Here is a 13,846-nt window from a genome sequence, read left to right as displayed (position 1 = left end):
GGCTGAATTACAACAATTCTGAAAAGATGAATGTGCCAAAATTCCTCCACAGTTCAGTAAAATACTCATTGCTAGTTATCGCAAACGCTTGATTGCAGTTGTTGCTGCTAAGGGTGGACCAACCAGTTATTAGGTTTAGGGGGCAATCACTTATTCACACAGGGCCATGTAGGTTTGGATTTTTTTCCCCCTTAATAATAAAAACCTTCATTTAAAAACTGCATTTTTTGTTTACTTGTGTTATCTTTGTCTAATATTTAAATTTGTTCGATCTGAAAGATGTGTGACAAACATGCAAAAAAATATCAGGAAGGGGACACACTTTTTCACACCACTGTACGTACTTCTTTTCTTGCCTGACAGGTGTACATGACTGGAGGGGTTCCTTGGCAATGGAAAAATTTGCTTTGGCAATATAATGCAGAGACTGCAAGATCTGAACTCAGAACCTGGAGGCCTAACCCTAGCTGTCCAGTGCCATCAGTCTGTTTGGTGAGTGACATGTCAACTGCTCAATGCGATTGATCTGCGTGGTGAGTGACACTGGCTGTCCAATGCTAGCATGGCTTTTAGTGAAATTTGGTTGGTTGGTCATATAATTTACAGAAAATCTAAGGTCAAGAAAGAGCTGTGCTTGACTTAGAGCTCAGAGATTCACACATGTTCTGCTGTGCCTTGTTGGTATTTCAGAAACAGTCATGTCCTGGCCTCTAATGTCACGTGGACCGTTCACTGTTTTTCTACCAAGCAACAAAGCTTTCAAATCAACATCTGTGAGTTCAGTCATACAGACCATCAATCATAAAATTATATATACACTACTGTTCAAAACTTTGGAATCACTGCATCAGTGTTCTCAATAATCCACCTTTTAGTGGATATGTACATAAAATTATTATAATGTGATATTAGAATTTAAAAAATCATGAATTTTCCAATAACTTTTAGGAAGCACATAAATACACAAATAATTTTGTCCAAAATTATGTAGAATTGTGCAGATGACTCCAAAATGCTTCATAGACATGTATGGAGAGAGTTAATAATAAAATTAATATCCAGAATACTTCACAAAGGGGTGGAAAGCAATGATCAAATCTTGAGGCAGATTATTTCAGGAGAAATTGCATTAAATTCAATTTAATGAATTATTCAATAGTTAATGACCTTTAGTTCACTAAAATACTAAATGATAGTTTAGAATGACATATTTTATTACATATTTTATTTACTACATACATTATTTAGACCTACATTGCATAAAGTTGCATAAATATGGGAACCCAAACTTTTGAAGTAGTAGTGTAAATGATAAAAAAGTGCAAAAGACATCCATGTTACACACACACACACACACACACACACACACACACACACACACACACACACACACACACACATGTGCATCGTACTGTTCTGCTGCTGCAGGTGAAAACTCTGGTGGCAGATGATGGTGGCACTTAAACTCCCTAAGAACCTCGTTAATGTAGGCCTAGAATATCGACGGGGCTGTTGCCAAACCGTACGGCAGTAAGTTCTTTCTGTGCAGATGGTAGCAGGCTGGACCCAGTTCAGCAGAGCTCAGGAGGACCTACGTCACTGTTTAGAGCGCCACATGCCTGCTGTGCATTGTTTCTGATGGAGGGTCCAGCTATAGAGGAAACGAAGCTTGTGCCCTTGTAATCCTGGGTATATATGCAATGATTTTTTATGTGTCTTGTTTAGATGCAGTCTGCAGAAATGATTCATTTCAGTTCAGTGAAGACAGGGCTCTTCAGGGCTCTGACGTCTCTGTGAGCTGCGTCGGAGAGGACCAAATAGTGAGTGATGGAAAAGTCTTGGACTCAGGAGAGGAGATTCAGGTGAGCAAGGACCAATCAGGGAACAGGGAGCACTTTCCAATCTGTAGTGTTGTGCTGTATGTGAGCATGGGCTGAAAAGGATTGAATGTTATTTCTAAAGTTAAGTTGGCTACTTTACCATACTTAATATTATTGATATCACCCACTCTTTTTTAGGGTGAACATCAGTGTCAAAAGTTGTCAGATTGTAAACAGGAATCTAAAGTTCAATAGAGGTTTGGTTTATGGTTTTGACTGCTTGTTAACACCTCCCAGCCTTGGGGGGCACTGTGATCAGAAGGACACTGTAGACATCACAGTAAGTTCCACATAATTCCAAGATATGCTGACAAAATCCTCTACTGATATGCAGCATGCATATTATATGCAAATTATATACTTCCCATATTAAAAATGTTTCTTAGCTATGCTACACTCTCATTTTGTATTATATATAGATTATATAAATGGTTTATGTTTCTATGACAGATGCCTTGCAGATATTGTGCTGTTACAGTATCATCTGATTGCCCTTCAATAAGTAAACCAAATGTACTTTTCACAAATCCATGCCCATTTCACTATATACACATAAATGACTACCTTTATAAAAAAAAATCATAAATACTTCATCCAGCTTATACAAACACTATTTGAAAGATATTACATTTATTTTATATGTATTTTTCCATAAAGATCTCTCATTTAATATGTTCCTTGAGTTGACTTAAAGCTAATCATTTCTATATAAGTTAAATGTAACATGTTTTTGGAATGCCGTCTATACAGAGGTGCGACCTGCCCAGACGCTTCTCATCTTTGAATGGTGGATGTCAGTTTGTGCACACCATGGTCATATGGAAACCCAAGTGCTGCTCAGGTTAGTACTGCAGGGATTGTCTCGGTACAGTAATCCAGACTTCATTCACATTTTACTACAACTCATTAATCATGTTGTTGATGGCAGCTATATTTGGGCCCTTCTGGGTTCTTAAACATTGTTGCTTTTGCATAATAACAGTGAAAGTGATAGTGGCATTGTGTGTGTGATATTCTCACTACAACCTGTTCTCCAGCCTGTCCTGGAGGGCCAAGATCCCCCTGCAGTAACCATGGACAGTGTGATGAGGATCACCTAGGCAACGGCACCTGCACATGTTTTCCTGGGTTCCAGGGAGTGCCCTGTGAATTATGCATAGATGGCCACTTTGGACCAGAGTGCAAAGGTCACATTCTCTACTGAACATTTAATAATCTAGTTGAAAAGTGTTTGCAAAGCTGAGCTGTGTACTACAACGTGTGATTTTATTTATGCACCTAACTAGACTTTTTGCTAGTATGATTTCATTATACATTCAGCTTTCCACACATGAATGGCACAAGTACTGTGCCATAATCATATCCATGAAGAGCATTTTCAGGTGGAGTGGGAGGGGGGAGCAGTTGCAAAGGCATTCTTGAGCTCCTGGGTCCTCTTAATCTTTCGCACAGGTCCCCAAAGCTGGTCAGTGAGGGGCCTTGCCAGCGAACTGAAGGACTTAATAAACCTCCTATAAAAGTTGGCGAAGCCTAGAAAGCGTTGTAGTGCTTTTCGTATAAGTGGTCTTGGCCCAGCCTCCACCTTGCCTGGTTGCATACTCACACACCCTTGTTCAATGGCGTACCCTAGGAAGTTGACCTCCTTGCGATGGAATTTGCATTTCTCCACCTTGCAATACATGTGGTTCTGTAATAAGGTCTGTAGCATGGCCCGCACATCGAGTACATGTTGGTTCCAGGAGGGGGAATAGATCAAAATGTCATCGATATACGCGACGACGGATCTTCCCAAAAACTCCCTAAGAACCTCGTTAATGTAGGCCTAGAATATCGCCGGGGCTGTTGCCAAACCGTACGGCAGAACCAAATACTCATAGTGGTCTGTGGAGGTGCTGAAGGCTATTTTCCACTCGTCTCCTTCCTTGATCTGGATTAGGCTGTATGCGCTGCGCAAATCAAGTTTCGTAAAATATCTGGCCCCTCACAGTTGTTCAAACACTCCTGATACCAGGGGGAGGGGATACGGGTACTGCACCAGCAGCTTGTTGAGTCCTCTAATCCGCACAACGTCTCAGGGCCCTGTCCCTCTTCTTTACGAAGAAGACTCCTGCAGATGCCGGAGAGGTCGAGGGTCTGACATACACTTGTTGCAGAGCCTCTAATATACTGTGCCATAGCCTGCTCCTCCTCCTGAGAGAGGGAGTAGATTCTGCACCGGGAGGGCACCACTCCCTCCTTGAGTGTTACCGCGCAATCCCAGTCTCAATGCGGTGGAAGCTGTGTGGCTTTGCTGGGGCTGAAGACCTACTCCAGGTCCTGGTACTCTAAAGGAATAGGCACCTGCTTCCCGGCTTCAGGACTCTCTATGGAAGTAGCCTGGAGGGGTACTGCCTTGTTTGGGAAGCACCTCCGATAGCAGGACATGGCCCACTGCCGGATCAGTTTTTTTTGCCCACAGCATCTGTGGATTGTGCGTACACAGCCAAGGTAAACCTAGGGTGAAAGTGTGAGACAGGCCTGGTAGGAGGAAGAAACTGATGCGTTCAGTATGTCGTCCCCCCCCCCCCCCCCCCCCCGGTGACAAGGAGAACCCTGGGGGTCACATGGATGATGTAACCTAGACCTACCACACCCCAATCCAAGGCCTGTACGCTTAGTGAGGAGGGCAGAGTGATGGCCTTAATACCTAGCCTCCTTGCAAAGCCCCAGTCCATGACTTTCCCAGCACCTCCCAAATCCACTAGGTCAAAAGCTGACAGTACACGGCCTTTGCACGATACCTGGACCAGATCTTAAACATGGGATGAGAGGAAGAACAACTCACCCTACTGTTGCCTCCTCCTCACTGTACCCCGGCTGCATCCAGCTGCATGGGCTCCTCAGGAGTGTTGGTTTGCCGGGCGGGTCCGGTCTCCGTTCATAAACACATCAATCTGCGCGGGTTCCTGCCACTAAGGTTCGGAATTCCATTGCGTAGTTGGCTGCAGATCTCAACCCCTGCCTTAGGCACAACAGTGAAAGCCCACAGAGCTTTCCCTGATGGGGATGGTTGAACACCACACGTAGTTCTCCAATAAATCCTGCATAATCGTTCGTAAATGGCGAGTTATTTGTTACCAATGCCGCACACCATACTCGTGCCTTTCCCATAAGTCTTGAGATGACAAACGAAACTTTAGCATGGTCGGACAGTCGCGGCTGATATCCGAAAAACAGCTCACACTGCACAGTGAACCCCTCGCAAGTATCGGGGTCCCCGCCGTATGCCTCGGGGGAGGCAATCAACCCTTTAACCCCCTCGTGTACTGGCGGGTTGACGGGGGAGCTCGTTCTGTGCTCGGTACTCAAAGTCGTGTGATGGATGCGCTGGCCGAGCGTCTGTACCACAGAGCGAACCTCTCCAATCTCCTGTTTCTGCTACTCTAGCGTTGCCATCTGGACAGCCAACAGGTGAACCCATTCAGGGCTGCTTGCTTCGCAAGAGGTGAAGTTCCAGCAACAGGTTCTTTATTATCCATTTTTAATATAAGCAACGATGGCAAGGCTATTGGCCTTCCAGGAACGGGGTAGTGGCTCGCAGTAGACTTGTGTGGTCTTGACCGCTAATGTGCAGCGTTGTCCCTCCGAACCTGTGGGTGTATAAATATGCGTACTGGTTAATGACTCGTAGGTGTCTCCTGTCAGAAGACAGGTGATTGTGAGCAGGGAAGGTGAGTGGTATGGTCCTGGTCTGGTGGGGGCGTGTCTCACTCTTTAGGGGACCGGTCAGCCGTGACACATGCTGCTAAATATAAATGGTGTGTGTGTGTGTGTGTGTGTGCTCGCATGTTTATTTATTTGTTAATATTATTGTTTTACCAGATGTCAAATGTGAGTGTAAGATGGGCTACATTGGTGATGGATACACTTGCACTGGAAACCTGCTACAGGTTCTGATGTTCCCCAGTAACTGACACTGACTGGTCTCATAAATTGTTCCCATCCCCAGCAAATCTTGAATTGCTCCAGAACTTCAGCATCAGGTCAAGAATTTGTGAGGCGTCTCAGCAACATAACCACCTTGTCCACCCTGTTTGTGCCTGATAATGACGGTCTCTATGAGAACGAGGTAGCTTGGTCCTCTCCATACCACACAGATGTCTGCATTCTTCATGAGTCAAGATTAAAGGTGTTTCACACTCCCCCTCTCTCTGGAATAGACACTGTCCTACAGGGATTTAGAGCACCACCTGCTGGATGGGAGAGCTCTGGTGCTGCAAGCTCTCATTAACGTCAGCCATGTTCGAACACATCTGGGACATACACTCAGTTTGAAAGGGGTTCCTAGCCTGCAGAGCCCCCAGGCACTGGTAAACATTTACCTCATTTAAGCTGCATTATAGTTAGTGGATGTTCTAAGCAATTACATTTACTTCAAGTCTAAATCAGGCATGCACAATGTCTCCTGAAAACTGTTAGTGGATGCAAATAATTACCAACAAAGTTTAATAGATCCTTTCTGCCTCCAGGCTTCCTCTGGATATGTCAATGACCGTTACATTATCGAATCTGACATTTTTGCATCCAATGGGATCATCCATGTGCTGCATGGACCGCTAAAAGCTCGACCCCCTCCGGCTCCTTCCCTCCACCCCGCCCACAAGGCAGGGATGGGCATCGGTGTTCTGTTACTCATCATCCTTATTGTGGCTGGAGCATTTGTGGCCTACCATTTCTACACCCAGCAATCCAAGCCTTTCCAGTTCCACTACTTCAAGGTTAGTGTGGACACGGTGCGTCACAAGATAGCAACATGTTTTTAATATGCAAACAGAAAAATTAATCCAAACATGTGAAGAAGGATTTAATAAAAGGAAAATGAATTAGACTGTTATAGTGTGTATATGCAGTATGCAAGTATGTGTGTTTGGCTTTCAGGAAGATGAGAATGAAGACAGCAGCCCTTCTGGATCAGCCCTGTACATCTCCAACCCCACGTATGAGTCCACACCTGCCCCCACTGACCCCCACCTCCCAGCAGATGAGGTAAGTAAAAGAATTACAGTTACAGATTACAGTTATGCATAATTACAGTTACAGACTGAAACAGAACAAAACTTTGTGCTGCCCGGTTCTAACACTGGACTGTGTTACAGAAGGATGACGAGCAGCAGATGGTTGCCAGTGGCTCTTATGATCTTCTGCAGGATAGCTGAAGAGATGTGGGATCTCACTCAGACACTCTCCGTACAGCTCAGAGCCTGAACTGCTGTAGAGCAGCAGGACACTCAAGTGCTGCAGTACCTTAGCAGACCATAAGAGGGCCGAAGAAAAAAAAGAAGGGCATTGAAGGGCAGTTTCATAAAGCTGAATTGAAATGAACTGGACATTGACGACCCAGTAAAATGGGAAGTACTTTTGTGATTGTGTGTAAAACTGTTTATGTCTCTGTGTGCATGCGTTGTGTTGTTGAATGTTTACATGTTTGTTGGCCTTGATTATTCCTTTGGTAGAACAAGTTTATGTTCATGTTACCACTACATGCACAAATAAACAAACAAAAGCATTTGTATCAGTTGTGATTCATAAACTCTAAGGTATATTTCACTGAACACAAATTTCTAATCAGCTGGATAACTTGAGACAAAAGTTGAGGCTATAATGTCCCCCTAGCCCTTCTGCCACTGTCTTCTCATGTGTGTAGCCTGGTCCAGAATCCAACACTGCACACAGTCTGTGATTTGGGAACAAGCCAGAATGGTGCAAGTTTCAGATACTCTGGACTGGGTTATAACAGGGTTATAAATACAAGTCTTATCTGATAGGAAAAAAAGTGTGTATTTAGTCTTTGATGCATTTTGAAAGGGCTGTATTCAAAATCCTTTCAGAATACAATAATACTCTCTGTGCCATTATTACTTGTTCTCGTTCTCTTGGTTTACTTTAAAAAAACTGCCCATTGAAGAATAGAGCATTTCTTATGTGTTTTTAGTGAGGGCGAATTTTTCTCTCTTTTTTTCTGTCAGTAGAATAAAATATCTGTTTCACCGCCGTGATTATAAAATTCATTATCCTCTTCTGCCATCTTGTGGATGAAATATGTATTACAGTTATACGGCAAAATGATTTTGTCACATCTTATCATTATCTATATAAAGGTTTTTAAAACTTTTAAATTGAATTGTAGTAAAACATATATTCTAAAGTCTTTATTAAATTATCTACTGTTTTTCTATTTTTGCAGTCATAATTTCATTATTATATGCTTCCTTTCAAATAACTGAAAACCAAGCGTCATCTTTCTCACTTTAGGCTATTAAAATATAAGTCTTTGGATGTTTATTCTATTCAATTTAGTTTATTTCGAGAGATAAGCTAGTGCTTTGAGTGATAAACCAGTGTCTTTCTAAATCCGTATCCTTACCCAAACTAGCTGTGTATTTGTCTGTCAGATACAGTATTAATCAGTGTTTAGATCAGCTGTGTGCAGGTGGCATTAAAGCTGAATCTACACTGAATGCTTCCTCGCTCTGAAATCAGTCTCCTATATGCTGGTGACTTTCTCACCACACTCTCCTCAGTCAGACGCCTCTACAGAAGGGAGGTGGAGTTCTGTTCATCCGCGCTGACGTTCTTTTGATATATATGGAGTAAGTCAAACATGCATCCTCTGATTTGTCACTGTAGAATGTTTGATGATTTCCCCTTCTCTGTCTAAAAAGGTAACAGTGATTGTGATTGGCAGCTGTAAGGAGCTCTCTCTCTCTCTCTTTCTCTCTCTCTCTCTCTCTCTCTCTCTCTCTCTCTCTCTCTCTCTCTCTCTCTATAGGGGGCTGAGGGGACATAGTTCCTTCAGTCTCTCTGGGGTAGTGGAGGTGAAGCTTGTGTTTCCTGCTGAGTTGAACAGAGTGTGTGCAGGGCAGAGGGAGATGGACAGCTGTCTGACTTTAATTCTTCTGATGTCCACAGTCTCACTCACTACTGCTGGTAAGTACACACCCAATTATACAAACATTCTCAGATCAGTAGGAACTAGTCAGTTAGTGCTGCACAAGGTAAAGACTAATCTTGGAGAGACAGTGTTTAGCTCTTAAAAGGAGCCAGTAGACACAGAGTATTAGACGAGCCCTGATACTAGATTTCAATTCAGATTAGTACAGAGCATTTCTGAATTTAATTTAAAATGTTTAAATTAATTTTCATAATTAAAATGCACTTTTATATTTTTCATTCTTAATTGATTCTGTTTTTATTTGATTTTGTCTCAGCTCTTTACATGTTTAATTTGAAATCTTTTAGCATTTTAATTTCTTTTAGTAGTAGTTAGATGTTCATTTGAAATTTGTTCTGCTTAAATCTATTATTTATAATTGATTATGATTTATTCTTTATAGTTTTAATCTTTTATGTGAAGCACTTAGAATTGCCACTGTTTATGAAAAGTGCTATAGAAATAAAGTTAGATTAACAAATTGCTATATAAGAAACTATAAATGTGACTCAACTCTGTAATGAATCAGAGTTAGTTGAGACAGTAGTGATCACCAGTCTAAACAGGCTGCATAAGCTGGTGTAGAAAGTGGAGTGTGTAGTGGGGTGAAGCCTGGACTCTCCACAGGCTGTGACAGAGAGGAGGAGGAGGAGGAGGAGGAGGAGAAACTGCACTCAGTTCCTGAGCTCCTCCCTCCCTCCCCCACTGCACAGTACATTGGTAGAGCTCAGGAGCTCCTTCAGTCCCCTTCATCAGGACAGAGAGCAACACTGAACGTCTTCAACCCTCTTTCAGACCTTCACTCCTTCACATTCTCAGTGCTAATGGGAGATGCCACCATTTCTCCCTGGTTTGTGTACACACAGTAATATCTAATCACACAGACGTCTGCAGGAGTTTTTATCAGTAGGTCATCTGTGTCTCCTCAAGAGCAGTTCTAAGTTACTCATGTTCCAGTACAGTTCAGTACATGTGAATACTCTCTGTTCATTATTAGCTGGTCATTACCTGGTATTTCTGAGCTATTGTGTATTATATGCTTTTTTTTTACATATGCATTTATTTATTTATGTGTGAATGTGTGTATTCTGTGTTTCTCTGATATATCTCACATTACTCTGGGAATCAGTAAAGTTCAAGTTATCATCTTCTCTTCTTTATCAGAAGTAAAGCAGATGAATTAGAATCAGCTGCCTTTATTGTTCCTTCCTCTAGATGCTGCTCCTGGTATTCCAACCTAACACCCTAAATCCTCCTCTCTCTCTCTCTCTCTCTCTCTCTCTCTCTCTCTCTCTCTCCTTTAACAGACAGTGTGAGGCTGGTGAATGGTGGTAGTCGCTGTGCTGCCAGAGTGGAGGTTCTTCATGAAGGACAGTGGGGAACAGTTTGTAGTGATGACTGGGATATGAGCGATGCTGCAGTGGTGTGTAGAGAGCTGGGCTGTGGGGAGGCTGAAGCTGCAGTGCGTGATGCTCACTTTGGACCAGGATCAGGGCCAGTACTGAAGGGATTTACACACTGTAATGGATCAGAGTCTACACTGAATGAATGTAGATTTGAATATAATGCAAATAGTAAAAATAGTGAATACATTGGAGATAATGAATATAGTGGATATTTTGATTATATTGATTATATTGATATACAGAGCTGTGAGTCTCATGAAGAAGATGCTGGAGTCATCTGTTCTGGTAGGATGTAGCTATTTTACACCATGTTGTGCACATGCACTTGTATGTCTTTTACCAATTAATTACTCTGACGCAACCATGAATGTCCAAGACAGCAACTATACTGTTTGCATTGTTTTGATGTAGTCATAATATGCACAAAAATAACTTTACTGTTGTGGTAATTTTCACTTAAATCTGCAATGTATATTAGATCTGTTAAATGTAATATTCCTGAAGTGAGTGTGTTTACTTGTAGTTATGAAGAAATTCAGTTACTTAAGTATATAGATACTGTACCATATGAAGTATTTCATTATTCTTATTTGATTAAATGTCACATTGTTTAGATAATACTAATACATAGGTTATAAACCCAGATATTAGAATAATGACTTCCACCAGATCTCCAAGAGACCAGATTTACCTTCTATAAATTTCTGGATGTGGTGTCCCATATTCTTGCTTGTTTTGATGTGGTGTTTTTCAGTGTAATTGTTTTTACTTGGGGAAATTTCAATATTGTTAAACCTCACATTACCTCTGGGTATCAATAAAGTTAATTTTACAGTCTTCTCTTATCAGAGGTAAAGCAGATCAATTAGAATCAGCTGTTCTTATTGTTCCTTCCTCTAGATTCTGCTCCTGGTATTCCAACCATGGACATAACACCCTAAATCCTCCTCCTCTCTCTCTAGCTCTCGCTCTCTTTCTCGCTCTCTTTCTCTTGCTCACTCTCTCTCTCTCTCTCTCTCTCTCTCTCTCTCTCTCTCTCTCTCTCCCCCTTATTTGAATTGCCACTGTTTATGAAAAGTGCTATAGAAATAAAGTTAGATTAATAAATTGCTATATAAGAAACTATAAATGTGACTCAACTCTGTAATGAATCAGAGTTCGTTGAGACAGTAGTGATCACCAGTCTGAACAGGCTGGATAAGCTGGTGTAGAAAGTGAAGTGTGTAGTGGGGTGAAGCCTGGACTCTCCACAGGCTATGAAAGAGAGGAGCAGGTGGAGGAGAGAAACTGCACTCAGTTCCTGAGCTCCTCCCTCCCACCCCCACTGCACAGTACACTGGTAGAGCTCAGGAGCTCCTTCAGTCCCCTTCATCAGGACAGAGTGCAACACTGAACGTCTTCAATCCTCTTTCAGACCTTCACTCCTTCACATTCTCAGTGCTAATGGGAAATGCCACCATTTCTCCCTGGTTTGTGTACACACAGTAATATCTGATCACACAGACGTCTGCAGGAGTTTTTATCAGTAGGTCATCTGTGTCTCCTCAAGAGCAGTTCTAGGTTACTCATGTTCCAGTACAGTTCAGTACATGTGAAAACTCTGTTCATTATTAGCTGGTCATTACCTGGTATTTCTGAGCTATTGTGTATTATATGCTTTTTTTTTTTTTACATATGTATTTATTTATTTATGTGTGAATGTGTGTATTCTGTGTTTCTCTGATATACCTCACATTACTCTGGGAATCAGTAAAGTTCATGTTATCATCTTCTCTTCTTTATCAGAAGTAAAGCAGATGAATTAGAATCAGCTGCCTTTATTGTTCCTTCTTCTAGATGCTGCTCCTGGTATTCCAAACATGATCCTAACACCCTAAATCCTCCTCCCCCCCCCCCCCCCCTCTCCTTTAACAGACAGTGTGAGGCTGGTGAATGGTGGTAGTCGCTGTGCCGGCAGAGTGGAGGTTCTTCATGAAGGACAGTGGGGAACAGTGTGTAGTGATGGCTGGGATATGAGAGATGCTGCAGTGGTGTGTAGAGAGCTGGGCTGTGGGGAGGCTGAAGCTGCAGTACATAATGCTCACTTTGGACCAGGATCAGGACCAGTACTGAAGGGGTATGCAAACTGTGGGGGATCAGAGTCTACACTGAATGAATGTTTCATTGGTCATAATAATTACTACTGTGGGTCTCATGCTGGAGATGCTGGAGTCATCTGTTCAGGTAGGCTGCAGCTGATCTTAATATTCACTCCCCCATCACAAAAGGTGGTACACATGCACTTGTATGTCTTTTAAACCTTTTGTCATACCAAGTAATTACTCTGAGAAAACCATGAATGTCCAACACATCAACTATATTGTTTACATTGTTTTATGTAGTCATGATACACACAAATAGAACTTTACTGTTTGTGTTTATTTTAAATCTGTAATGTTTAGCAGATCTATTAAATACAAAACTCAGTAAATTGGTGTGTCCACTTGTAGTTATGAAGAAATCCAATTCAAGTACTTTGTGTATATATAGAAGGGTTTTATTATTCCTTTTTAATGTTCCTGTGGTTTATCATTATAATACATAGATTTCAATCCCAGTCTTAACTAATGACCTGCACCAGGTCTCTGGGAGAGTAGATTTACCTTATAGGAATGACTGGACATTGTCTCACAAATTCTCATGTTTTGATGGAGTGTTTCTGTCTGTGTGTGCTTACTTGTACAAATGGTCCTCACTGGTGCTTTGAGATAGTAAAGGTGTTTCAGGACTTTAAGAGGTGTTTGAAGACTTTTGGCCAGCAGGTTTGCCCCTCCCAGGTTCCGTGTTCCGTGTTTTCCCTGTCTTGTGTGTTTTAGTTACATTCCATAGTTTCGTTTTTTCCTCCCGTCGTTTGATTTTCCACACCAGTCCCTCGTTTCTAATATTAAGTTCAGGTATTTAAACTGTCTGGATCCCAGTGTTTTGCTGTTCATTTGAATGTTTGTGTTTATGTGATTGTGAATGTGTTTGGTTATTTTGATGTTTTTGCAAAGCCTGTAAGTTTGTAATCTAACCTTCGTTTTTCTTAGCCCTGAGTTTCCCCTAGTCTGTTATAGCCTGCTTCCCGTTTGCCTCCGTGTGTTTGTTTTGTTAATCATGTATCCCCGTACTCTCTGTTTCGGCTCTTTGACCCTGGACTGCCTTAATGACTCTGATTTTAGATTTACCCATAATAAATCTTGCTCCTCTCCGCATGTGTCCACCTCCATATCGCTCAACATTACAAAGTTACAGATGTTGTTTGTTGAGAGCTGGACTGTACATTTATTATGAACATCAATTTATTACAAATTCTATCATCGCCAGAAAGAATTTAGAAGGTGTATCACTGTTTTGTTTTGTGATTAGTGTAATTATTATTAAAACAATTTCAGTGCACATGTCAGATCACCAAATTTATCATTATTCTTGTTTGACTGTGTGAATCTCACACTATTTAGACAATGCTAACACATCAGTTACAAACATATACGTTGGAGTAATATCGTCTACCAGGTGTCTGAGAGAGTAGATTTACCTTGTAGGAAACCTTTAATGGAGTCTCTCATATT

The 13,846-nt window shown here is 41.7% G+C and overlaps 1 protein-coding gene and 1 long non-coding RNA gene across 2 annotated transcripts in view; both read left to right on the top strand.

Moving 5' to 3' along the window:
• LOC118241715 (antigen WC1.1-like) overlaps positions 1-13,846 on the top strand; it is a 38,529-nt gene that overhangs the window by 23,134 nt on the left and 1,549 nt on the right. The window lies entirely within an intron of this gene.
• On the top strand, positions 6,834-7,197 carry LOC118241653. Its single transcript, XR_004776272.1, has 2 exons — positions 6,834-6,905; positions 7,016-7,197. It is a non-coding gene; the product is annotated as an uncharacterized LOC118241653 (long non-coding RNA).

The sequence above is a fragment of the Electrophorus electricus genome, chromosome 7 (assembly GCF_013358815.1).
Source record: "Electrophorus electricus isolate fEleEle1 chromosome 7, fEleEle1.pri, whole genome shotgun sequence".
Classification (NCBI taxonomy): Eukaryota; Metazoa; Chordata; class Actinopteri; order Gymnotiformes; family Gymnotidae; genus Electrophorus; species Electrophorus electricus.
The sequence above is the reverse complement of the archived record's forward strand: the minus strand, read 5'-3'. Positions and strand labels throughout refer to the sequence as shown.